This window comes from Tubulanus polymorphus, chromosome 12, assembly GCF_964204645.1.
Source record: "Tubulanus polymorphus chromosome 12, tnTubPoly1.2, whole genome shotgun sequence".
Classification (NCBI taxonomy): domain Eukaryota; kingdom Metazoa; phylum Nemertea; class Palaeonemertea; order Tubulaniformes; family Tubulanidae; genus Tubulanus; species Tubulanus polymorphus.
Genome location: NC_134036.1, coordinates 1806469 through 1832225, shown reverse-complemented (window position 1 = coordinate 1832225; position 25757 = coordinate 1806469).

The window sequence follows — 25757 nt, the reverse complement described above, 5'->3', positions numbered from 1 at the left end:
TGATGTGCTAAATGGTTGATAGATGCCTCCAAGGAAACTTTGCCATTAGACGGATCGTAATGCTTCTTTATGGCTTTGTTCTCTTGTCGCTCGACTCCGACTTCACAAGGATCGATTCGGCTTTTATCCTTGCGTAAACGGCGACATGTTCACCCTCCCCGGTAAATCTCAACGCTACCGAAACCGAGAAAGTAAAAACTCATGTTTTTTCTTTTCTTTATCTAGTTTTTCTTTTTTTTCAATTTTCGCTCGGGAAATCGTTTTGATTTCTAACTTTTGATGTTTCGTATTTTCCTCGAAGCGTCGATTAAGTCGAATGAGATATTCTAAGAAACTTACTGTGGCAGGTGATTAATATGTTAATGAACTCACAAATCGAGCTGTCCCTGGCAGGCGAGTAGCTTAGAGAGGAATGAGGAGTGAGCATTTATTCCGGCAACTGAGGAACCTCCTCGGTGGCTTACTGTGGCAACCGAGATTCCACCTGAATTGCCATGTTATTTATGAACGCCACGCTCGATATCGTTAACGGTGGATGTAGATATCGATCGGTGTTGCTGGTGATTGTAATGTCAACCAGGGTCGCTCATCGCCACCGACTCGGTTTATTGTCCGTCCGTCTGTCCCTGGGATTTACATAGATATATAAATAGAAACATACGTGGGACTTGTCGCGATTGCTTAAAGTTAAAATGTCAATCGTCTATCATTCCCCCCTCCCCAGCTCTCCAAATCTCCTCCCGTTGCTAGCCCCCTCTCTCCTACTATTTACATCCAAACATCAGATAGCCCTTTTCGTATCGCCCTAAAATATCCAAACACCAGGTAGTGGTTATTCATATGTCCCTTGGCCATATACTTAAAAGTTGGATGTAGATTATCGGTTGATCGATACCATAACAATGAGCTTTAAGATGTCACTATGTCAACTATCTACTGGTTAACTCTGATAAATTTTTTAGCAACTTAAGTCCCTGCAGACGATGCCAAACGAGAACGGATAGACGCAGTTATCCGTTAGAAAACGGCCACTTATCCTTAGTAAATTACGATTTATTTTTTTTCGTACAAACTCATCAAATACCCCCATTATTGCGTCGTCCTTACAGCGGGTAGCTGCCTGGGTTATTACTGACAGTTATAACCAAACCTCAGGTATTCATAATCGTGGTAATCATCAACGAAGTGTTCTTCCGGTCCCCAAAAAAAATTCGTAGTCGCCCCTGGCGCGTGACTCAGTCGACGGTTATAACGACGATGACCCAGCTGGTTGTGGTTATTATCTTCTATATAAAAACCAATCGACGCAAAGTTTTTTCGCTCATTTGGTTCGACCTGCGGCAATCGAGGCGATCGGGTCTCAGGTGGTGCGCGGATAAAGCTCATAAAAAATCGGGGAATATAATTTCGGGTTTATTTAGCGGTCGGTATTGTTGCGTTGCCGCGGTGATACGTATGTTTAGTATAATTTGAACGGAGCAGGTGGTATCATTGTTCAATCAACGTGCCCTATACGACTTATATCGAAAGACTTACAGCAACGACGACGGTCAAACGACATCAGAGGATCGTTTACTTCTTTGAAAAAATAGACCAAAAAGATAGATTTTCTTTTTGATGAAGTCGCGATTATAGTTCGCGAGTTTTTAATGAAATGCTGATGATGGTTTAGGATATTCTTCAAATAAAATGGAAGAGCTTTCGTTAAAGCACGCCATTCCAATATGTTTTGCACCACTCTGTTTATATCCATTCCTCCCTATGAATCCTTTTGCACCACACTGTTCACGTTCACCGCATTTAAACTTCAATCCACGTTCATGTTATTAGTTTTTCTTTTTTAAAAAAAAAATTATCAAATCCTTCTTCGATTCAAATTCTATTCAGAAAAAAAATAATAGAAACATTTGTACTAATTCGTTTTTCGATCTGTTTTTGTCTTTTTAGGTAAGTTCCTAGAGTTTTATTCATCATCGTGATCGAAATGTTGTAGTTGAAAATGATGAGAAGTGTTGTGTGACCAATGGTCGGGTGGGTCTACATGTAAGTCGTAAAGAGAACTGTCCGTATTAGTGCGTAGATGTGATAATAGGGGTTGCTATCTAATATAAAGAGAATCCCAGTATAATAACGAAAAATGATGGTAAGTCCAAAAATGTTTCCTTGGGCGAATTATATGTTTCGACTATATCCTAATGACTGTTGAAGGAGGATGAAAGATGATATATGGCTGCTCGATGGCCATTTTGGACTTTAATACTCTTAACTGACTGCCTGGTAGCCATATTGGATTTAAGCGATCTTAAATGAGGCCATGATAGTGTTTCTTAGCGAAGTAAAGCAAACTATATCAACCCTTCATCTTCAGATCATTGCCTGATAGCCTTATTGTTTTTATTTTCTGGTCATATGGCTGCCCGTTGGCCATGTTGGTTTATATTAAGGTCACGATTTGACCGTCTAAACTAAACGCCCCTAATTGGTATCTTCTTCAAGCAACATAACTGCCCGATAGATTTTGGTTTCATCTTAAGGTCATACGACTGTCTAGTCGCCATTTTAGTCCGCAGTAATCCCATATGGCTGCCTGCGGGCCATTTTTGATGATATTTTTTTTTCGCAGTGGCGAACCCGCATCACCAGCTATCCCACCAGATGGCGTGACGAGAAGCCAGTCTTACGTTCTAAACATGAGTTCATTTTCAATTAACTTTGAACTGAACTTTTACACTCCCGAATCCATACACTATATCACAGCACCAAACATACCATACAAACATTGGCCGAAACATTTTCGATTATCGTTGAAATGGAGAAGAAATCGAACACGGAGTAACTACTAGCGAACCTGTTGGATCCTCGCCTGCCGTGAGTGGAATCCTCGATTGCCACAGGAAATCGCAGGTTCCCTATTAGACTGCCTGGCGGCCATTTTGGTTTCGCCTTCTGGTCCTGTCAGGCTAATAGCTAATAGCTATTCTGTTTATATATATATATATATATATATATATATATATATATATATATATATATATATATATATATATATATATATATATATATATATATATATATATATATATATATATATATATACTTAGTAACTAAACATCAATGTCCATTTGCATTTATTCATCATGACAATATGCGTGGCCAGCGGATAAGATAGAATGACCCCGCGGCCCGAGAAGCAGCCGATCGTGGTCGAGCATATAAACAACGCTTTTTACTGATGTATAGCAGACGAGAGAGACGACGACGGTTTCATTTGAATAATTGACCAATTAACGCTCGGACTCGTAACGGAATAATCGCCCGATAAACGCGCAGCTAGGAACCGTTCGACCGACGATGGACGATATATCGTCACGAGTCCAGTGCTGCCGTTATAAACTATCGGGTTGATTTATGTTTATCTTAACCACGAAGGTCTTTCGATAATTGTAGAAAAAAAAATCCGTCAGATATATTTCTCATAAGACATAGGGATAATTATTACCTGAGGCCCGAAGGCAGTGGAAATTGTAAATAGACAAATCTCCCAACTTTAGGCATAATGACGTTTCGGTTTCAATGATTCCATTGCATCCATCCATCTACACTTTTTCACTTCCTTGCTTCTCCCTCTCCCCTCTCCTTCACCTCTACCTCACCCCTCTCTCTCCCCCTCTCCCTCACCCCTCTCTCTCCCCTCTCCCTCTCCCTCACCCCTCTCTCTCTCCCCTCTCTCTCCTCTCTCCCCCTCTCCTGGCTCTCCCTCCCCCTCTCCCCTCTATCTCCCCCTCTCTCCCTCTCCTCTCCCTGCCCCTCTCTCCCCAACCACTTCCCATTTTCCCAATCCACATATCTCTCTCTCTCTCTCTCTCTCTCTCTCTCTCTCTCTCTCTCTCTCTCTCTCTCTCTCTCTCTCTCTCTCGTTCAATCGCGCGTGAATTATGATATCTTTAACAATACCGTCCCCGTCATCATCGTCGTCGATGGCAACAAAAAAATCGATTGCGAATTAATTTCTATCGACATCAATGAAAAATACCGACGGAGATTGCCGAGCCGGAGCAGACGACTTGGAGGAGAATGAAATAAAACCCGAATCACTTTTCGTTTCAATTCATTATCGACGACCGTGAAGGAGATTCTAAAGAATGCGCGTCGTGTTATTGATATCCACGGTATTCCGCGCCGTCGTGCGCACGCATCTTCATCGCGAGAACCCGAACGCGACACGACGACGAGCGAAAAAATGAACGATAGCAAGAAATAAACGAAATCGATGTAATAGAAAAAGTCTTGCGTATTCTGTCAGTGAATATGAAAATCGTTGGGTTTTAATTTTAATATGAAATAAAAATCTGGCAGAATATCAAAATTTGAATATAGCTGCAAAGCAGCGATAACGGGTTTTCTGCACAGTCTTAGAATCCTGTTCAACGGTGGATTTCGACAAAGCATTTGTTGATAAGGCACAACATCAGCCTCATCTTGGAATAAGTCGGTCTAACCCTAAATATCGCTAAACAGTTGTTTTTCAAATCTTATTGTCTTTGATGACTTCATACAAAAGAAATATCGATAGCTTTGGATCCTGGTAAAAATAAAAGATTTAAGCTGCCAGTACTCTATAAGCTGTTTAGTTATAAGACGCTTGTCTGTCTGGTTGTGTTCAACTCATCAAAGTTAACTATGATACATCAAACATAACGCGATATATTTAACATCGGGTGTCTCAATATCTGCTTCATTATCCTCGGGGTGAATGAGATATCAATCTCAACATATCACCCGGTGATCACGGTATTTGAGATATTTTGAGATATCCGATCGAAAAATGTTTCGTATTCGACCGCAACCAATAGTTAGGCTTAGATTTTGAAGGTTTCACCGTTACAAAAAGGACGCCAGATTTAAGCAGTTTCATAGAAAACGTGATTTAGCCCACAATCTCAAAATATCACCCGTTGTAATGACTATTTGAGATATTTGTGATAATGGGTCGAAAATTTCTAGCATTTGACCGCACGGTCCTAGATGTAAATTCTGATGGTCTTACAAGAGGACAAATAAGAACGCCAGTATTTTCTGCGCGCTTGTCAAAATATCGCCTATCAAAATCTCAATCTCAACTCTCGTAAAGTGGCAGTGATATTTTGACAACCTGTTTCTGCCTCGGTGCCAATCGTCATGAACGATCAGATGTTAGTAGTAATTCTTCTTGAAGATGGAACTCAAGTTTGACTGACTGACTGACGATTTCGCCGCAAGAGCAGTCGCTTATCTCAACGTCACATGTCATGTTTTTACCCATTCGAATTGGCTAAAAAAATAATGTTGATTATGTTGTTTTTGCCGACTTGCCTCCGAAATTAAAAATGCGGAAAATTGATGGATTGAATCCCGAGGGACTCGTGCAAATCGCTTTCTAATTTACCTCGCAATTATATGATTTAAATCCGAATTAAATCCTCTCTACTGTGGAACTGGGTCCACAGTTAAATTAAGCCCACACAATTGTGGAACTGGATCCAGATTAAATCCACACAACCGTGGAACTGTGTCCAGATCAAATTAAACCCACACAACTGTGGAACTTGGTCCAGATAAAATTAAACCACCACAACTGTGGAACTGGGTCCAGATCAAATTAAACCACCACAACTGTGGAACTGGGTCCAGATCAAATTAAACCACCACAACTGTGGAACTGGGTCCAGATCAAATTAAACCACCACAACTGTAGAACTGGGTCCAGATCAAATTAAACCACCACAACTGTGGAACTGTGTTCAGATCAAATTAAACCCACACAACTGTGGAACTGTGTCCAGATCAAATTAAACCACCACAACTGTGGAACTGGGTCCAGATCAAATTAAACCACCACAACTGTGGAACTGGGTCCAGATCAAATTAAACCACCACAACTGTGGATCTGGATTCAGAATAAAGTCAAACCCACAAAACTGTAGAACTGGATCCAGACTCCTAGAAAACCTAGGACTGCGTCCAGAGATCTTCGGGGTCGAAATTCATTGACTCAATTTCAGTAATCTCTGATTGACTAACTGTGACCCTATACACCCCAGTACCAGCAGCAGTTCGACAGATCAGAGTCGTCGGACAGTGCTGCGACCGTCAACTGGATTTGTACGACACATGTACAGTACATACAGATATATATCGATAGTAATTAAGGCTGTCAGTGAATATTATGCAGGGGAGGTCAATTTGAATTTATCGAGAATGAGGAACGATTGATGGCTAATGTATGAGTATGTTAATGTTTAGTATATCGCTGCGGGTTCCAAATGTTCTTCTTGTTGTCGTTGGACGCGTGTAATCTATTGTGTGGTATTAGTGGTAATTAGCAATTCAGGGCATGTGTGACATGAACCGGACAGTGCGCGAGAGATAGATAGAGAGAGAGAGCATTTATCAATCTATGGATGTATGTGGATGTGTAGAGAGTTTGTACACGGTCAGCTACGGACGGACATCCTCACACCAACCTACTCTGATGCTCACTGGGAATGCGTCGTAAAACGCGTGAGCGATTTCTCGAATAGCGAAAACCATCTCTGTGAGAAATTCGTCGACGAATTTTCGCTGTTTTGCAATCGGAATCGTTTTGTAGAAGCGACGTGAGAACTGTACGAGTTTAGAAAGCGATCTGTCTCTTTCTAGCTTGTGTTGAATCGTAGTAAACTCTCCGAGACAAATTATATTAGCAAATCTGGCGTCAACTATGGTAGTTTTTGTGCGATAAACTCCAGGATAAACTCCGTATTTCAACAAACATCATTATCTTCAGTTGCTTATTGATATCACTTTGAAATGAAAGTTGATCTCGTATCTTTAATTGAGACTCAGTGATAACCACGTATCACTAATACATATTTAGTGATTATCTCGCGATTATCTCGAATCTCTAATACATATTCAGTGATTATCTCGCGATTATCTCGAATCTCTAATTCATACTCAGTGATTATCCCGCGATTATCTCGATTCTACAATACATATTCAGTGATTATCTCGCGATTGTCTTGAATCTCTAAAACATATTCAGTGATTATCACGCGATTATCTCGAATCTACAATACATATTTAGTGATTATCTCGCGATAATCTCGAATCTCTTATATAGACTCAGAGATAGATTTCCTCGTATCTTTACTAAACTCTGACGAATATCGCAAAGTTCGCTCCTCATCGAACCGGTATTCGTCATTTGTATTGCGTGTGTAAGTTGGTATTCTCCGTCGAAGCTGTTTAAGAATTCTGCGGACATCGTTGTGCTGCTGATCATCTTTACAATTCCTTCCCGTCACCTCCTCATACACACCGTCGAGTCGACAGCCGCACTGTCGTCGTGATAAAGATGACGATGATGCCGATAATAGGAATATCCCGCATCTTCCGCAGTTCGGTATAAACGAACACAGCGTAATGACGTCATTTGCGAGAATTCTGAAATTTCTACCGTCGTTTCGTAATCTAAACGAACTTAGTTAACAAGTTTGGGATTTAGAAAAAAGACAACTCAATGTAGTGGACTTAAAGTGTTCATCGGAATAAGATCATTGTCAGGAATAGATGAAATTCAGGAATACCATCTAATGTTACGTTTTAGTGGTTTCATTTTAAAATCTGAATTGAATTCCGGAATAGATAAGTTTTTCATGCGCATTGATACAATGCGGTTATTGAGTGTTGATGATTTACACGTGTGAATTGGATGAGATCGACTTGTATCGCTGGTACACTTCACTATAGACTCTATCAGGTTTCAGTAGGTTCTGTAAATGGATACTGATTCAACCCGAAATAAAACGGATTCACTTTGAAAAATCTAAAATTCCATACAGAATATCATTGACTCAACTGATAAAAAAGACATCGATCCTCTAGACTCTAGACGTTCTTTATGGTGGAAAAATCATTGTATGAGATATAGCTAGAATACTGTATAGGATCTATATAAAGGATTACGAAATGGACGAATACGAAAGTTACCGGTATAACGACGAAAATCGGGTAAGATATTTATTTCAAGGTGATTGATTTGAAGATAGCTAGAATGGATCTCTTATGGGTGTGTATGGTCAGCATCACTTAAGACATGCATTATTATAACGAGTGGTCAGTTTTTGGAAGTTGCGCTGATAAAATGTCTAATATCTGGTGTTTGTAGTTCATTTTCGATAAGAAATGTCTCAGGTGAAGGAAGCACTGAACACATGTGAAGTGTGGACGATCAGTTTTTGCTCTCATGTCTCCGTGTATGAAGTTGCTGTAGTAGCTGCTGCTGCTGCTGCTGCTGTGTCCATCCGATGTAAAGGATGTATGACAGACAGGTGCGTCACGCTTGGATGCGTCACGGATCAGTCTATGACGCAGTTAATCTCTCCGGTAACTTGACGGATAGTATTTTCACGCCAGGATACATGTCAGTGTATTCCGTGTGTGTGTCAGTTTGATTGATTCTCTGCTGTCCTAGAGGTTTATGTGATACCGTGTGTGACATGGGATCTCGGCCGGAAACATGAATGACACAATGCTCTATCCACAGCCACTTTGCTTCCGTATGATTTCAAAGATGGCTGGCATGGCAGCTATGTTTGTCTAAAGATGGCTGGCATGGCAGCTATGTTTGTTTAAAGATGGCTGGCATGGCAGCATGTTTGTTTAAAGATAGCTGGCATGGCAGCTATGTTTGTTTAAAGATGGCTGGCATGGCAGCATGTTTGTTTAAAGATGGCTGGCATGGCAGCTATGTTTGTTTAAAGATGGCTGGCATGGCAGCTATGTTTGTTTAAAGATAGCTGGCATGGCAGCTATGTTTGTTTAAAGATAGCTGGCATGGCAGCTATGTTTGTTTAAAGATGGCTGGCATGGCAAATTTTCCTTTTTATTCTGAAGAAAGTTGAAATCTTTTCATCGTGTTTAACATCCCGGACTCAGTTCCACAGTTTTGAATTAGGGTCTGACTCAAGAGTTAACTCTAACTCGCGACTCTTTTCAACCGGGACCTGGATACATTATCAAGATCGAACGTATCTTTCTCGTTGCGAATTATTAGAGAGTCTACGGTAATTTCGCGTGTACCGTCGCTATTATTAGATGAAATCAGTCAGTCGTCGATCTGCCGAACAACTACGACGACAATCTAGAAAAATCACTTTACTGATGAAAAGCCACCCAACTTACTCTACGCTACAGTGTCGCGTGCGACAACGGCTTTCTGCTATTAATGTGATGGGCCGTTTCCTTTTTGTCGTCATCGGCAACGAGCGCCGGTTGTGTTGTTGTAACGGAGTGTTCTGTTGTAAGATTGTTTTAAATTCTCGTGAGATGTTGAGTATGCATTAGTTAGAGGCTTTGTCTCTCCTAATCGGCTGGGTCACTTTTGTAAACTGCAATGGAATGTTTAATCAGTTTATTTCTATAACTGCCGGGTATGTTATTGTTAGCTTGATCATGATCTTAAAAAAGTAATGTACATGGTAGATAGGCGGCCGGTCGGGTCAAATTTTAAGCTACGCAGAAATATGAGATAAGGTAGCAATCTGGACGTGTGATTCCTTACAAGAACTTCTGCCCGAGTGGTGCATGCGAGCGTATTGTGACTGTTCTGATAGCTAGGCTCTCGCCAATAAGTCGAGGGGTTCACAAAGAACCTACTATCTCTAATCCTAACCCTGGCCCTACTCACTGCTTAGGCCGATTGGGTTCACCGAGATTTGTGGAAATCAGTCGTAGAGAAAGAGTCTTCGTCGTCTTTCTTGCTCTCTGCTGTGGAACCAGTGTAGTCGGAAGAAGGGGGTTCACTGAGAACCTATTACGAGTTTCCACCTATCGCAGTGACACCGGAAAAAAACCTATTATCACAATTACAGTTAGAGGGTTTATCAGAACAACTTGGCGCTGCCGTTTCCGAGCTATGACCATTACTGATGAGATGGTGGAGCTAGTTCTTCATCTGAACAACATCTGGTCATTTCTACAGTCCTCTGATGTCGCATCTCTTTATCCTGTATCTTTTTGAATGACAATTTCGCACTCCGCTGACTCGAACGGCGCTATATATAGACCTCAATCTGTCCTCGTCGCATTTCTGTTAGATTGGAAAAATGATTAGAAATAGTAATAATCTCTGTCCTCGCTCGCGCACTCTTCTTCGTCTGCGCTGTAACCTGCTACATTCATTATATACACGCGAAAAGGTATATATACAATACACCTGATGTGATAAGATGGTGATTTTGTCTCATTCTCAATTCGCCATCGCCCCGAGAAGTGCTTATATTACCGCTAATACCAATCTCATTTCAAGGATGTGCATGTACATGTGTGGATGTATATAGCACCTCGGAGAAAAGGTAATAACGAAATGATTTGAGCGGCGCAAGTGCATTGATCACCAGTTTCTAACAGCAGCAGCAGCAGCAGCAGCAGCAGCAGCAGCAGCAGCAGCAGCAGCAGCAGCAGCAGCAGCAGCAGCAGCAGCAGCAGCAGCAGCAGCAGCAGCAGCAGCAGCAGCAGCAGCAGCAGCAGCAGCAGCAGCAGCAGCAGCGTCACCGGCGACAGCAGGACATTCGCGCACTGATTTAAAGAAAATCAATTCTATTTCCATGGCATAAAGAACGAAAACGTTCATATGGAACTTACGAGGTGATAAGGATTATGTAACTGCCGAATATATCCCTTAGACACCATCATTCCATTAGGACGGCCATTTTTAGATGTCTACTTATATGACATCGTGAAATTGGTATCAAGGTCTAAACCCAAAGACCATCGATGTTGTGGCAAAGACCAAAGATGGCTATGTCGTCAGATTTTCCTTACGGCGCTTCCAGAACGGATGGCCACATCTAGAAGTCTGTCTATGGCGTTCTGTAATTGGGGTGGTGTAAAGTACATTCACGAAAGATATCTACGTCTAAAAGTGATACTTCTAGAAAAAAATGGCCGCTTCTTTAAATCTGCCTATAACAATAGATTTGTTGATGTAAGACAATAGTAACCTCTATAATTCCATCTATAACTTCATTACCGTATTAACGTCGTGTTATTAGTTCACTTTAAGGCTCCATTCATCTTACTAAATTGATTTCATTTAACTTAGTCGAAAATTCACCAACAACCCTTCACCCACCCAGTCCTGGCAGTAGTTGTCCCCACAGTGATCTACGTCGCTCTACGATCCTAGTGAACCCAGTGATCAGACACTAAGGTTCTCGGTGAAGTAATTAGATATTAGTATAATTCGCTTATGTAATGCAGGTATTGGAGTGGTTTGAATACTGCGATGTACTCCAATCATTTGTGTGTAATTCGTTTATCTGTTATCGGAGCACCCCGGCGGCGGTGGATACAGAGTTGGAGGCAGTGTACTGGCACTGCTGTACTGACAGTAATCGGAAGCTAATTCGATATGGAAATAAATTGGCCGAATTCGAGATGACGGAAATTTATTATCATTCGAAAATGTCCGATGATTATCGCAGGATAAGTGAGAGAAATTCTAATTTAATATCTCATAAGTGACGGGAGAGAGTAGAGGATGGGATACTGCTGCTGGTACTGCTGCTGCTGCTGCTGCTGGTGGTACTGCTGGTGCTGCTGCTGCTGCTGGAGCTATTTTACTACTGGTGTGGATGCTGCTGGACGGTGCTGATACAGCCAGCGGTGATATATCGAATCGAGAGTGAGATGCGGAAGATAAATGCGATGATGGAATTATTGCCGGTCGTGTCACTGTGGTTTTTATGAGTCGACGATGAAAGGCGATTCCTTGAAACTTAACGGCTTTTAGGCACTTAACATTCTCAACATGCCATCTTGCTTATGGTGTATTTTATCGTCCATTGGAACATCTTGCTTCTTCCATCAAGTCTTTCTTGCGTATGTTTAAATTTTGGACCATGATGGGCGATCCTCTTCTTCGATTTGACCATCTTGCTTTTGGTGTATTCTGTCTAGCTGACGGTTGTTACGTTTTGTAAAAATTAATTGGACCATCATGGATCCTGGTGATTTTGATACCCGTAAGCACATCCTGCATTTGGGTCATTTTGGCATCCATCAGAACATCTTGATTTGGTGCATTTTGGCATCCATCTTCTTCTTGGTGCATTTTGGCTTTTATAAGATCCAGCTTTTCGTGCATTTTGAAAATCTAGCTTTTAGTGTATTTTGGCATCAATTATGCGACAGCTGCTTTTGGTTCATCTATCCACGAACGACTATTTTGAGTTTTGGCACATCTTGCCCATCACACATTGTGCAACTTTCCCTCACCTTCCATGGTAGCTTTCGTGACAAGTTAATCTATAAACGTCTTGCGGCGAATTACGTAATCTATCGATAATTGAATATTGATGATTACAGAAGTGTCCTGCGTGCGTGTACCTAGTGCGTATGATTGATATATCGATTCGATATCTCAAATATCGATAAAACCTGTCGGCGAAACTGGACATCTATCAATACGCGGTAGCACATAAAGCTTATGCTCCCAACGGATGCTGGACGCATCGCTGTTACAATGAATTATGTCATCGCATTGATTTGATATCGATATATCGAATTCGTTGTGATATCTCAAATATAAGCTGTGATTGTGTGGTAAATCTAGTTTTATTTGCAATAACAGCACAATATCTGAATTTCGGATTGGCATTAGTAACTAATAATCATTTTACTGAATCGTTGAAGTTATTGAGAATGAGAAGGTCGTCATTAGTAACTAATCATAATTTTACTGAATCGTTGATGTTATTAAGAATGAGAAGGTCGTCATTAGTAACTAATAATAATTTTACTGAATCGTTGAAGTTATTGAGAATGAGAAGGTCGTCATTAGTAACTAATCATAATTTTACTGAATTTTTGAAATTATTCAGATAAGGTCGTCATAGGTAACTAATCATTTTACTGAATCGTAATATTTACAAACTGCGAATAATTAAAGATATTTTACAGCCGTGTAGTATTCACTGGTTTGACCAGGGCATGTACTACTGGAACGATTTGTCCAACATATGATGACGCATATGCAGTTTTCACACGGTTCAATTTAAGCCATTATCGTCAGATCAGGGGAAGGTGATCGCTGACATCATCATCTCTTCGCTAAACGCATCGAATCCAGTCATTGAATAACGGCTCTCGATTTGGAATTCGTCGATAGACAAAAGGCCGTTACCGGCTGCTTTTCGATATAATAGCTCTGGGCAACATCACAACATGCCACACATTTTATTGACTTACATGTTTGATTTACTTTATCGCGCGGACCTGCTTACACTGTTTTAAGTCTAACCGGAATTGATGGTCGTAAAATTTGACTTAAACTGGTCTTAAGTTGTTAGATTAGGCATAGAACCAAAATGAGCTTAAACTGGTCTTAATTTGTTAGGCTGCTAGTAGCACCAGGGTGGGATGAAACTGGTATTCAGTTGTTAGATTGGCTACAGGACCACTATGAGCTTAGACTGGTCTTAAGTTGTTAGATTGGCTACAGGACCACAATGAGCCTAGACTGGTCTTAAGTTGTTAGATTGGCTACAGGACCACAATGAGCCTAGACTGGTCTTAAGTTGTTAGATTGGCTACAGGACCACAATGAGCCTAGACTGGTCTTAAGTTGTTAGATTGGCTACAGGACCAAAATGAGCTTTAACTGGTCTTAATTTGTTAAATTGACTATATAATCAGAATGAGTTTAGACTGGTCTTAAGTTGTAAGGTTGGTAGTAGAACCAGGGTGGGCTTAAACTGGTCTTAAGTTGTTAGATTGGCTACAGGACCACGATGAGCTGAGACTGGTCTTAATTTGTTAAATTGACTGTATAACCAGAATGAGTTTAGACTGGTCTTAAGTTGTAAGGTTGGTAGTAGAACCAGGGTGGGCTTAAACTAGTCTTAAGTTGTTAGATTGGCTACAGGACCACAATGAGCCTAGACTGGTCTTAAGTTGTTAGATTGGCTACAGGACCACAATGAGCCTAGACTGGTCTTAAGTTGTTAGATTGGCTACAGGACCAAAATGAGCTTTAACTGGTCTTAATTTGTTAAATTGACTATATAATCAGAATGAGTTTAGACTGGTCTTAAGTTGTAAGGTTGGTAGTAGAACCAGGGTGGGCTTAAACTGGTCTTAAGTTGTTAGATTGGCTACAGGACCACGATGAGCTGAGACTGGTCTTAATTTGTTAAATTGACTGTATAATCAGAATGAGTTTAGACTGGTCTTAAGTTGTAAGGTTGGTAGTAGAACCAGGGTGGGCTTAAACTAGTCTTAAGTTGTTAGATTGGCTACAGGACCACTATGAGCTTAGACTGGTCTTAAGTTGTTAGATTGGCTACAGGACCACTATGAGCTTAAACTGGTCTTAAGTTGGTTCAACCTTGACGTAAGGTCCAAAATACTACTGAATGCTAATTTATCAGTTTGACAACATCAACTGCATCTGCGTGTTCACCTCCATCAACGGCTGTACGAGCTATACTACAACGATTGCAGCTGATGGTGCTGGTGAATGTTCGCATCTGCACCTGCTGCAAAACGATCCGCTGCATCCAATCGTTCGTGCTCCGTTGTCTCCGTCGTCGATAATGACCGTTTAGCGAGAGACGGCCGAAACGAGCAGGAACGAAGAAGAGTAAATTCCATCAACGTTAAGTTAATCCTTTCTGTTCCCATCGACCATAAAGCATTTCACTTAACGGCGTACAAAGTGCTACTTGACTCTTAACTATCGGTGAGCTGTACTGGACTCTAAAACTGTCCGCGCCCTCTGATCCTATTGCATCTATCGATCACCCAGTCTATCGTCTGCTCTCCCTCTCAACGGCTGTAACTTCAGGCGCACAGTAATTTCCCTGTTTGACTTGTTTATTCACCCAATGGTCCGTATAGGTTGTATAATGGACGTATAAACTAGTTTATACGTCCATGGTCGTATACACCGAGTTCTGACTCGCGTTACGGTCCTGCTGAGGCCAGTTGCTCAAAAGGCGGTTACAGTTTACCAGTGGTTAGTTTACACATAATGACAATTCATAGTTTACTGTTACTCAAATAATTTTCCACCGGTTATCTTTAACCTTGGAGTAATCATTTGACTACTCCAAGCTCTAAATGATTACTCCAAGCTTTAACCAACGTTAGAGCTTGGAGTAATCATTCAAATGATTGATTACTCCAAGTTTAGAGCAACTGCGGTCCCTGGTTTATCCAACAATGTACGGTACACTGACATAAACGTTCTGATGGTTGAAAGGAAGGAATTCACCCAGTCCTGGAGGAGGTTGTATCTACACTCTTAGAACCAAAGGGTTCTACCGTAGAACCTTTAGGGGTTCTTGGGCTTGCCTCCCAGGGAGAACCCCTGAAGGTTCTTCAAAGAACCTTTTTTGTAGGGTTCCTTGAAGAACCCCTGGTAAAGGTTCTTTGAAGAACCATTTCGTATAAAGGGTTCTTGTTAGAACCCTTTCAATATTGTCAAATGGTTCTTGACAGGGTTCTTGGGAGAACCATTTAAAGGTAATTTATTTTCCGTACGATCCTAGAACCCTAACCAATACTCTGCGGTTTGAATTATGTGTTCCCGGCCGGTGTGGTCGGTTTGTTGATGACACCAAATGAAAACGAATCAGACCAACTCTTCCAACCAAATAACGGGGACAATCTTTATTTCGATATTAAAATTGAATTATGCTGTGTACTGTGTTCTGCTGCCACTTCTGGTAAGCTTTCGATTTTGAAATGTAATTATAAGATATCTTGTATCAGCCCCTCCTCCCTCCTCGCAGAAGTTGGAACGGACACTTTTCGATGACGTACAAACAATTTTTACAGAACATCGTTTTCTAAACTCTCGTTTATTCTCTGCTAATTTCAAAGACCTCTTCGAAGCACTTTCAATTTGATTGAAGACTTCGCGAAAACGTTTTAATGACCCGATATCAGACGACAGGTTGATCTATTGTTATCATCTTCTAAAACATGGGAGTAAAACGATGAATGACGTCAACTTTGCTTTATTCGTCGTCGAGATGGCAACCGGTTTCATTGTCCTAACGAGCTTTTAATAACACTGTTAATGACAAGTTTAAAAGCTAACATCTTATGATGAGTGATTGTAATACAAGTTGGCTGCTTGACGTTGTGTTGCTCTCTCCTCTCCTGACTCTCTCTCTCTCCTGGCTCGCCATCTCCTGGCTCCCCCTCTCCCGCTCCTAGCTCTCCATCTTCCTCTCCTGACTCTCCCTCCTCTCCTGGCTCGCCATCTCCCTCTCCTCCCTCTCCCTCTCCATTTCCCTCTCCCTCCCTCTCTCTCTCTCTCTCTCTCTCTCTCTCTCTCTCTCTCTCTCTCTCTCTCTCTCTCCGGCTCTCCCTCTCCTGACACTCCCTCCTCTCCTGGCTCGCCATCTCCCTCTCCTCCCTCTCCTCTCTCTCTCTCTCCGGCTCTCCCTCTCCTGGCTCTCCCTCTCCCCCTCTCTCTCCCTCTCCTTCCTCTCCCTCTCCCTCTCCTTGCTCTCCCTTACTATCTTATTCATGCTCTTCCCATTACCCCTCCCATACCTCATCCACTCTCTACCATCTCTCACTCCATCACAGAGTAGTACGTAGGTACAAAATTACCAATTTCTATCAATGCGATGAAGCTTTAAACATTAGCCGTTACAATTTGAATGAGTACCACGTGCAGGTAACAGTGACAGCCGTTGACAAGTTGTCAGCAGTAACGGGCAATGTTAAACCATATACGATCGGAACAGTTTCAATTGTTCAAATCTGCATCGTGAGTTTAATCCTCTTACGTTTCACATCGCTTTTTACTCTGCCGTTGTCGATGGCGACGACATCAACAATCTGGTGCGTTAAATGCGAACATATTTCAAATCGCTACACGATATCATTATTATTATTATCATTATTATAAATTTATTGCCGGATTTAGTATTCCGGTTCGCGAGACGGGTTTTGCATAAGCCGCAGCCTGTGTGACAGATTTTTTAGATGAATTAAATTCTGAATAGAAGGGAATTTATACTGGAGGCAATCTATAACTGCTGGAATGTGAAAGGCCAACTGTCTCTGATTGTCAGGGACAGTCCCTGAAAATAACGCACTGTCCCTGCTGTCCTTTTTTATGCTATCTAAAATCTATTCTACGCTATCTTCTTGGTGAAAGATTGACTTACAATATGCTCGCCATTTGGCCAAATTTTAACTATAATATCAAACCTCTTCGTAACGTTGTCAACTGAATATTTTCACCAAGAAGAATTGGGTAAGGCACAGCATTTTGTTGATCGTAGAGCGTCATGGCGCACTGTCCCAGGACTGGATATGATACAGCCGCTCCCAGGACTGGGTGGGACACTTTAGATCATGGCGCACTGTCCCATGACTGGGTATGATACAGCCGCTCCCAGGACTGGGTGGGACACTTTAGATCATGGCGCACTGTCCCAGGACTGTAGATGATACAGCCGCTCCCAGGACTGGGTGGGACACTTTAGATCATGGCGCACTGTCCCAGGACTGGATATGATACAGCCACTCCCAGGACTGGTTGGGACACTTTAGATCATGGCGCACTGTCCCGGGACTGGGTGTGAAATCGATCATCGCCGCAAGTTCTAAAGGGTTAAAAAACCTATACATTTGGCGAAAACGGTTTTCAAAAATGAACTACTCTACGATTTGTAACGAAAGATCTATGTGGCGTGTAATGTAAGTTACGCTTGTACCCGTTTAAATGTATACAATTAAAAACCCATTTCGCACACAAACTCAAACAAAACTCCACGGACGGAAAACGAGTCCGTTGTATAATGGGACTGTCATACGGTCGACTGAACAGACGAACTATCTCAAAGACAGGTTCCATTCTATTATTGCACACAATTGCAAAATCTTCATTTCAATGTGTCTTTAATGAGCTCGACATTTCTAAAAAGAAAATACAAAAATTTTCGCCCGATGCGTAATGAAACGTGTAGCGCCACCTGCTGTTTCTATATCGAAATATCGAGCGCCATCTAGTGTAAAACTGACATTTCTATCCGCGTTTGTCGTTATTCGAACGGACACAAATTTGTTTAGCAACGGCTACAATAAAATCAAATGATAAAATTAAAACGTCCCAGGTATAACAATTAACAGTCGAAGTTCAAATTTCCATTGAGGAACTAAAAAGATGGAATTTTAATGTATTTTAACGACACAATTCAGAATAAGGAGTTTATTTACATTACAACCATTCCCAAATTTTGATATATATAACAGGGCCTACTCTTGAAAGTGATAAAATTAAAAGATTTTAACAAATTATACGTGAACTATAAGATATGATCGCCCATAACGCCGTCTAGTGGTAGGGTGTGTTAAAATGCCGTACAGTGGACTTGAACGCGGTACCGGACAGTTTTCGAAAATTCACCAATATACGAATCAGCGTATTTTAAGCGGGTCACAAGTTTACGACCATATTTCATATTCATATTCGCACAAATTCGTCGGGAAAAAATCATAGATATAAAACCTGCGCAGGTGATAAAGATATAATGACTACGGTCCACCAGTCCGCGGGGGGTCTTTACAGAACAGCTCTATCTATTCGAGGTTTATTTTAGTGGTTGTATATTCTCGGTGGTGATGAGTTATTTGAAGAGCGCGACGCCCCGGGCGGTCAATGTCTCTCCCCGATCACATGAGTTTCCACGTAATAAACGCTTACAATAGATCGCGATATATTAACTACGTCGTATTGGCGTGAACGGGAAAAAAATAAAAACCTGTTTCAATTGTGGGAAATTGTAATGAATACGATTTTGCGATTCGTTGTGACACAATCGTCGTTTTGTGTGAACCTAATGGCGAAATGTGCGCGACAAATATTTAGCTGAAAAAAAATATTTCTGCAATCGGGACCGAATTCGCCCCAGCGTGTGGTCACTATAGAACAGGGCGAACAGAGGAAATTGTATGTTTCAGTGGAATATTGAACGCATGGCCTCGAATTCCGGCCGACCATCCAACTGTATCTCTCTATTTCGATATCTGATTTCTAATTCAGACGGCCTGATTTGTTTCCGACAGGTGTGACCGCTCTGGTGAGTTTGTGAAGGACACCAAATCAAATCTACCAATCAAATTGACGAGAGGGACAATCCATATTATAGAAAAAAGAAATCTAAGGGCCACGCTGAAAAATCAGCAAATCAATATTAACCAAATTAATCATTCCTTCTCGCCTTAGTCCTAATACGTTCTGGATACATGGTCCCTATATCCAGTTCTACAGTTGTGTGGGTTTAATTTGACTCTGGATCCAATTCCACAATTATATATGGGTTTAATTCTAATTTTTTTTATGACACATAACATTTTCTCGGTGAGGCCTTGCAACAGCACCGACAGAACCTAACCGATTTCATAACTGGAACGAACACAAAAAAAATGCGTGAACTACCTGCAATAAGTCTGAATATACGACATGGACCCCTGGGGCGAAAATTCTACTATTGAAAAGATCGAATTTGCGACAGGTACACGTGAAAACCTTCCAAACTAACTAGCTACCGTACCTTACTGTATAATATGAGCTATTGTGGAAGGTTTCGTAAAAATATCTATATATTTTAGATTATACAATATGTTATATTTCATACTTAATAATGATTTGACAGTCTGTCTAGGTTCCTATAAAATATAAATCATAATATTTTAGACGATAATTTATGAATAATCTAATTTTATATATTTATTTTATGTTATTTCTAATATTCATATGTAATCATTTAAAATTCAAAGCATTGAAAGCTAATTTAGAGGTCAGCAAAATTAGGTAATCACAATTTTTACTGAATCGTTGAAGTTATTGAGAATGAGAAGGTCGTCATTAGTAACTAATCATAATTTTACTGAATCGTTGAAGTTATTGAGAATGAGAAGGTCATCATTAGTAACTAATCATAATTTTACTGAATCGTTGAAGTTATTGAGAATGAGAAGGTCATCATTAGTAACTAATCATAATTTTACTGAATCGTTGAAGTTATTAAGAATGAGAAGTCGTCATTAGTAACTAATCATTATTTTACTGAATCGTTGAAGTTATCGAGAATGAGAAGGTCGTCATTAGTAACTAATCATAATTTTACTGAATCGTTGAAGTTATCGAGAATGAGAAGGTCGCCATTAGTAACTAATAAAATAATTATACTTTTACTGAATCATTTGAAGTCACTGGAGAATGAGAAGGTCGTCATTAGTAACTTATCATAATTTTACTGAATCGTTGAAGTTATCGAGAAAGAGAAGGTCGTCATTAGTAACTAATCATTATTTTACTGAATCGTTGAAGTTATCGAGAATGAGAAGGTCGTCATTAGTAACTAATCATAATTTTACTGAATCGTTGAAGTTATCGACAATGAGAAGGTCGTCATTAGTAACTAATCATAGTTTTACTGAACCGTTGAAGACATTGAGAAGGTTGTCATCGTAGTTAAACTTTATGAACCGAGCTTTTTGTATCTACGTTTATATAGCACCAGCAGCAGAATCCTGTCACACACTCACACACACGACGCCAGCCCTTTTTAACAGTCTACCAACAACACGTTACAATATGACTCATATCGGGGGTATTTAAGTATGTATCTTACATGCACGAAATCGACCGTCATGAATATGAAAATGAATCGTTTTTGAAAATTCATGATCAAGCTGTCGCAACACCGACCTATCTATCTACATACCATCCTTACATATATACCGCCTGGTACATTTACTAAATATCTACAATTTTAATTTTTTTTTGTTTCGATTTTGCATATTCAGTTTTATGTTATAGGGGCTGCTATTAGACTGTCATTTTATGCCTAATCCTGCTTTGATCGTGTGAATCAGTTTCGCGTAGATAGAAGTTTTAGCTTAGCGCTAGAATATAGCAGCAATGTCTATAGGACCGTTTGTATTTTTGCTTAAAAGGTCTGGCACAGAATCGGCCACGATTTGACCCGATGGAACCCCATTTTCTATTTTAATCAATTAGTTTTTCGCGGATGGAACGACACCGAAAGACATTCGCGGCATTTCCATTTGAGATTTGATTGCACCGGCTGCTGCGTCTAATCCGAGTTTTTTATGGGAAACTATTTAATAGCCCTTTCTAATTGTGCTAATTGTACTGTTGTACACACACGCGCACGCGCATATACATAGCCTGTCGCCTGTAGTCTATCTATCCATCTAAAACTCATGTTCCGCCATGGTTACGACGTTTTGCTTTCGTGCTTATTGTTGAAAAATATAATGTGCAGAAAACGCAACAAGGAACAAAATTCTATGAAATGGCAGTTTTTATTCAACAATCGGTGAATGATTTCCCGCGTCTGTTTAGAATTCAATTCATCCAATATGGATGAGTGTATTTCGTTTGACAATAGATGAAAACAAAAATTCGAATTAAATTCTATTTTGTAGAAATTGTAGTGCTTTTTATTAAAACGTACAACAATATGTCCCAACAATACGTACAACTATATAAACATTTGTATTTAATAATTCTGTTGTTGTTGCAATAAACGAATTCGCTTCGGAAATTTTACGGACCATTTCGCTTTGTGTTGAAAGGCGTTTAAATTCTATACGATGATAGTAAAAATGTATGAGTTTCATATTTTTCAATTTCTAACAAAACATAATGATCACATAAAAATATCTTATAGTGAAGTGTGGATGATCAGTTTTTGAAAGTTCGCTGATAAAATGTCTAATGTCTGATGTCTGTGTTCATTTTCAATTAGAAATGTCTCAGGTGAAGCACTGAACACATGTGAAGTGTGGACGATCAGTTTTTGAAATTGTGCTGATAAAATGTCTAATGTCTGGTGTTTGTAGTTCATTTTCAATTAGAAATGTCTCAGATGAAGCACTGAACACATGTGAAGTGTGGACGATCAGTTTTTGAAAGTGCTCTGATAAAATGTCTAATATCTGGTGTTTGTAGTTCATTTTCAATTAGAAATGTCTCAGGTGAAGCACTGAACACATGTGAAATGTGGACGATCAGTTTGTAAAAGTGCGCTGATAAAATATCTAATTTCTGGTGTTTGTAGTTCATTTTCAATTAGAAATGTCTCAGATGAAGCACTGAACACATGTGAAGTGTGGACGATCAGTTTTTGAAAGTGTGCTGGTAAAATGTCTAATGTCTGGTGTTTGTAGTTCATTTTCAATTAGAAATGTCTCAGATGAAGCACTGAACACACGTGAAGTGTGGATGATAAATATATAATAGAAAATATTGATGATGCATCTTATTACTAGTCAAGTCCAGGGAATCCATATAAAACGAGATCCCCTGCTAAACATGTTTATACAGATTTGTAAAGGAATGATAACTTGTAAAGAGAATTTGAATGACAAGTTTTTTAAATGGAGGTTTGTTGTGTCTATGAAATGTGTGTCACACAAAGCTGTCAATCATCTCACTATGACGTCATTTCTGTCCATACTTAACCCCCCCCCCCCCAACAAGTCTGTGACCGTTTCTGAATGTTATCTCTCTTCTTGGCGTCCCTCACGCGATGGTGAATTGAAAAAAAATTGCGAAGAATTTTTTGAAGAAGAAATTACTTAGGTTACAAAATGACATCCACAAGAGCCAGTTATATATTCATTTCAAGACTTTCTATAAGCTTCTGTAGGTTAAATCCGACAATGAGAAAATGCAAGAGTCTGAAAATGTTTCCTTGAGCAAGAATTCTTATTCAACATTCAATACTTCAAGACTATATCCCTATAGTTAACTTTAGCAATATTCTAATGTTACAACTAAATTATGAAAATTGATATCAGGTTGTTGTTCTGAGGTGGAGTTTGGGTTCTGTATTTTGGGTGAGGCTCCCGGCGCGGTGTCCATAGGTGACGCAACTAATGTGTCGCAATGGAACGACTCTGGGTCATTGGCCGAAGTTAACGAGGCTCCCAATGGAATTGTTAGGAGCGAGGGTCACCAAGAGCATGGAACAAAACTGGCCAGTTGTAAATGAGGCCGACGAGGGAACATAGTATATACACTGGTGGTCATTTTGGTTACTGAGGCTCGTAATGGGACATATTCTGATTTATTGAGGCTTTAGGTTTTGAATGTTTAAACTTCCTCTGTTGCTATCAAAGGGGTGATCTAGAAATTATGGTGTTTTTTTTTTCAAGTAAAAATACATAACTCGACCATGAATCGAAATAGTGCGGGTTGGATCTGCGTTAGAACCGATACTCATTCAAATTTACAATAATAGAAACAGTTGGTCACCGTGGAGAACACTGACAGGATTATAGATCGTTCCACTACGGGGGACGCCGGTGACATTGCGTGCACAGTACTGTGGAAAATGATTATACAAATACCTAAAAATAGACTTTTGCCAATTATAATGGTTGCCAGATTTGTTGAAAGGGAATCCCACTCGCTGTGGTTTGACATATTAGACTCGGTATTCACCTTCTGTGAAATGAATTAAATTTAGAACGCACTATACTTAAGATACTAAGAACTATTAGATTTTCAATTGTTGGCCGGTAACTAATGAGATCATAGTTTGAAAAGGTGACACCAGGGGGCATTTTAAGGAAAGTAATTATTGCATTTCTCGCTCAGCGGGTTTGAGATTCATATATCTATGAAGTTATTCGGGCAGGGGGTACCAAGTTCGGTTCTGTAGATTTGACAATGAAATCTGCGTTTCTTTTCAAAAATCTAACTCAATGAAATATCAGATTCCCAGTGTTAGAAATGTCTAAGGCTCTGGTCGAATTTCGATTTTTAGATTTAGCAGAAATCCGATTCTAAATCTTGTGTAACTATTTCTAAACTTTGAGAAATGTTTGCGTAATGATAATTTGCGTGTCATAAACAACTAATAGATGTGGAGGACTGATCGACTGTTTATAGCAAGGACTCGGCGGCGCAAACTGATACAAACTTTATCGCACCTGTTACTAGAATCAACCACGATTACCCTGGTAACACAGTCGTAAATTACGGCATTGTTGTTGCTGAGAAGAATTCGGAAGATAATTTTTTTAAAAGTTGAATGGCTAAATCTTTAAGATCTGTTTGTAGAGGGCTTTTGCTGAATATCTCTTTGATCAAATTTCACCGGGCATTTTTACCTATGGTTTCATCTTTCGAATTTACAGAATTTCTATTTTGATTTGGAAATTTTGGCTTTTAACTGGTGTTCGGTTTTATTACGCTTTGTAAACATTGAAAGTTAGAAGATCAAGAGAACAATTGACTAATTCTAGTAACAACATCGTATTTCTATTTTCTCAACAGATGCTGTTTGCTTAATAGCATCCGCGGACATCAAACGATTTAAATCCCGATCGAGCCGATAAAAATCTATTATTCATATACTCCCTGGCCCGGGAGTTGATAATTAATTAGGGATTGTTAATTAATTATTTATTGAATCGTCCAATTGTAGCATATGTCATGTGTCAGTTTTAATTCAGCGGAAGGAGTTGTAGACATTTCTTGCTGCCCAAATCTAAAAAGAACGAAAGGAAAATTCAGTTCAGGAATATTTTAGATTATGCGATATATTCAAGATATATGAGAGATAATAATGATAATAATTATAATATAAATGATAATAATGACATAAATTATTCCTTGATGAAAAACTTCTAGTCCGAGTCGTAAAGATATTTATAAAATATCAAATTTATCTTTTAGAAAATAGCAGAAAATACATTATTTACTTTCGACTATATCTTATTAGTTAAACTATTGGAGCAAAATGTCATCAGAGTCTTGGAGCAAATACTCCAAAAACCGAATTTACGAGAATTTGCAATGGGATACGATCGCTTCTATTAACAAGCCCATACCAATACATGTACTTATTATACACGTCTATATAGACCTTTCTGGCACCTTTGTTTGACCAGTGCCCCCTGGTGAGAGGTGTGAAAAGCATTCGCGAATAAAAGTATCCGTTTTTATAAACGGCGCGATATACATCGCATGTGTTAATTGACCTAGGACCACCACATTGGCGCGCTGGATTTCGCGGTCTATTGTCCTACACGTCTTCGTGTCTCTAGATAAGGGAAGCTTCGACGTTTTGTCCGTTCGAGCCAATAGCCAGCGACTTTCGCGACGGGACTCAGAGGTCAAGATTTCACACTACAACAATAACGTGGACTATTCTTGCCTAGGCTGTCTTCGAAGTAGGCAGTGTATACAGTTTTGTGTATAGGTTTAAATCGTGTGTACGATATTTGAACTGAGGAATTTGTTTACCCGTAGTAAACACGTTAATCGGACTTGGTGCATTTAAAACGCAACAGTGTGTCCATTCGTAACCTGTGTGAGAGAATTGAGATATTATATCGCTTATACGGATTTCGTTTGTGTGATAGTTTTGAGATTTTGAGATCGAATTTGAGAGATTATATCACACGAGTTCGATATATCACCTGGAGAGAGAGACGTTAGTTTTTCATTATTTCGTAGAATTCGCGTTGAGTTCTCAGTATAGAGTTGTTCAACGCTTAATTAACACGTGGTTCGTATACGCATATAGGAAATATAATCTGAACGGATTAACGACGGATTATCTCCCGTGAAGAAGGATTATCTTATCGTCAGTAATTATACGTTGTCAACAAGGAAAATGACGGACATCGATGTAAGTTGTATTATTACCGTGGTGTGAAAT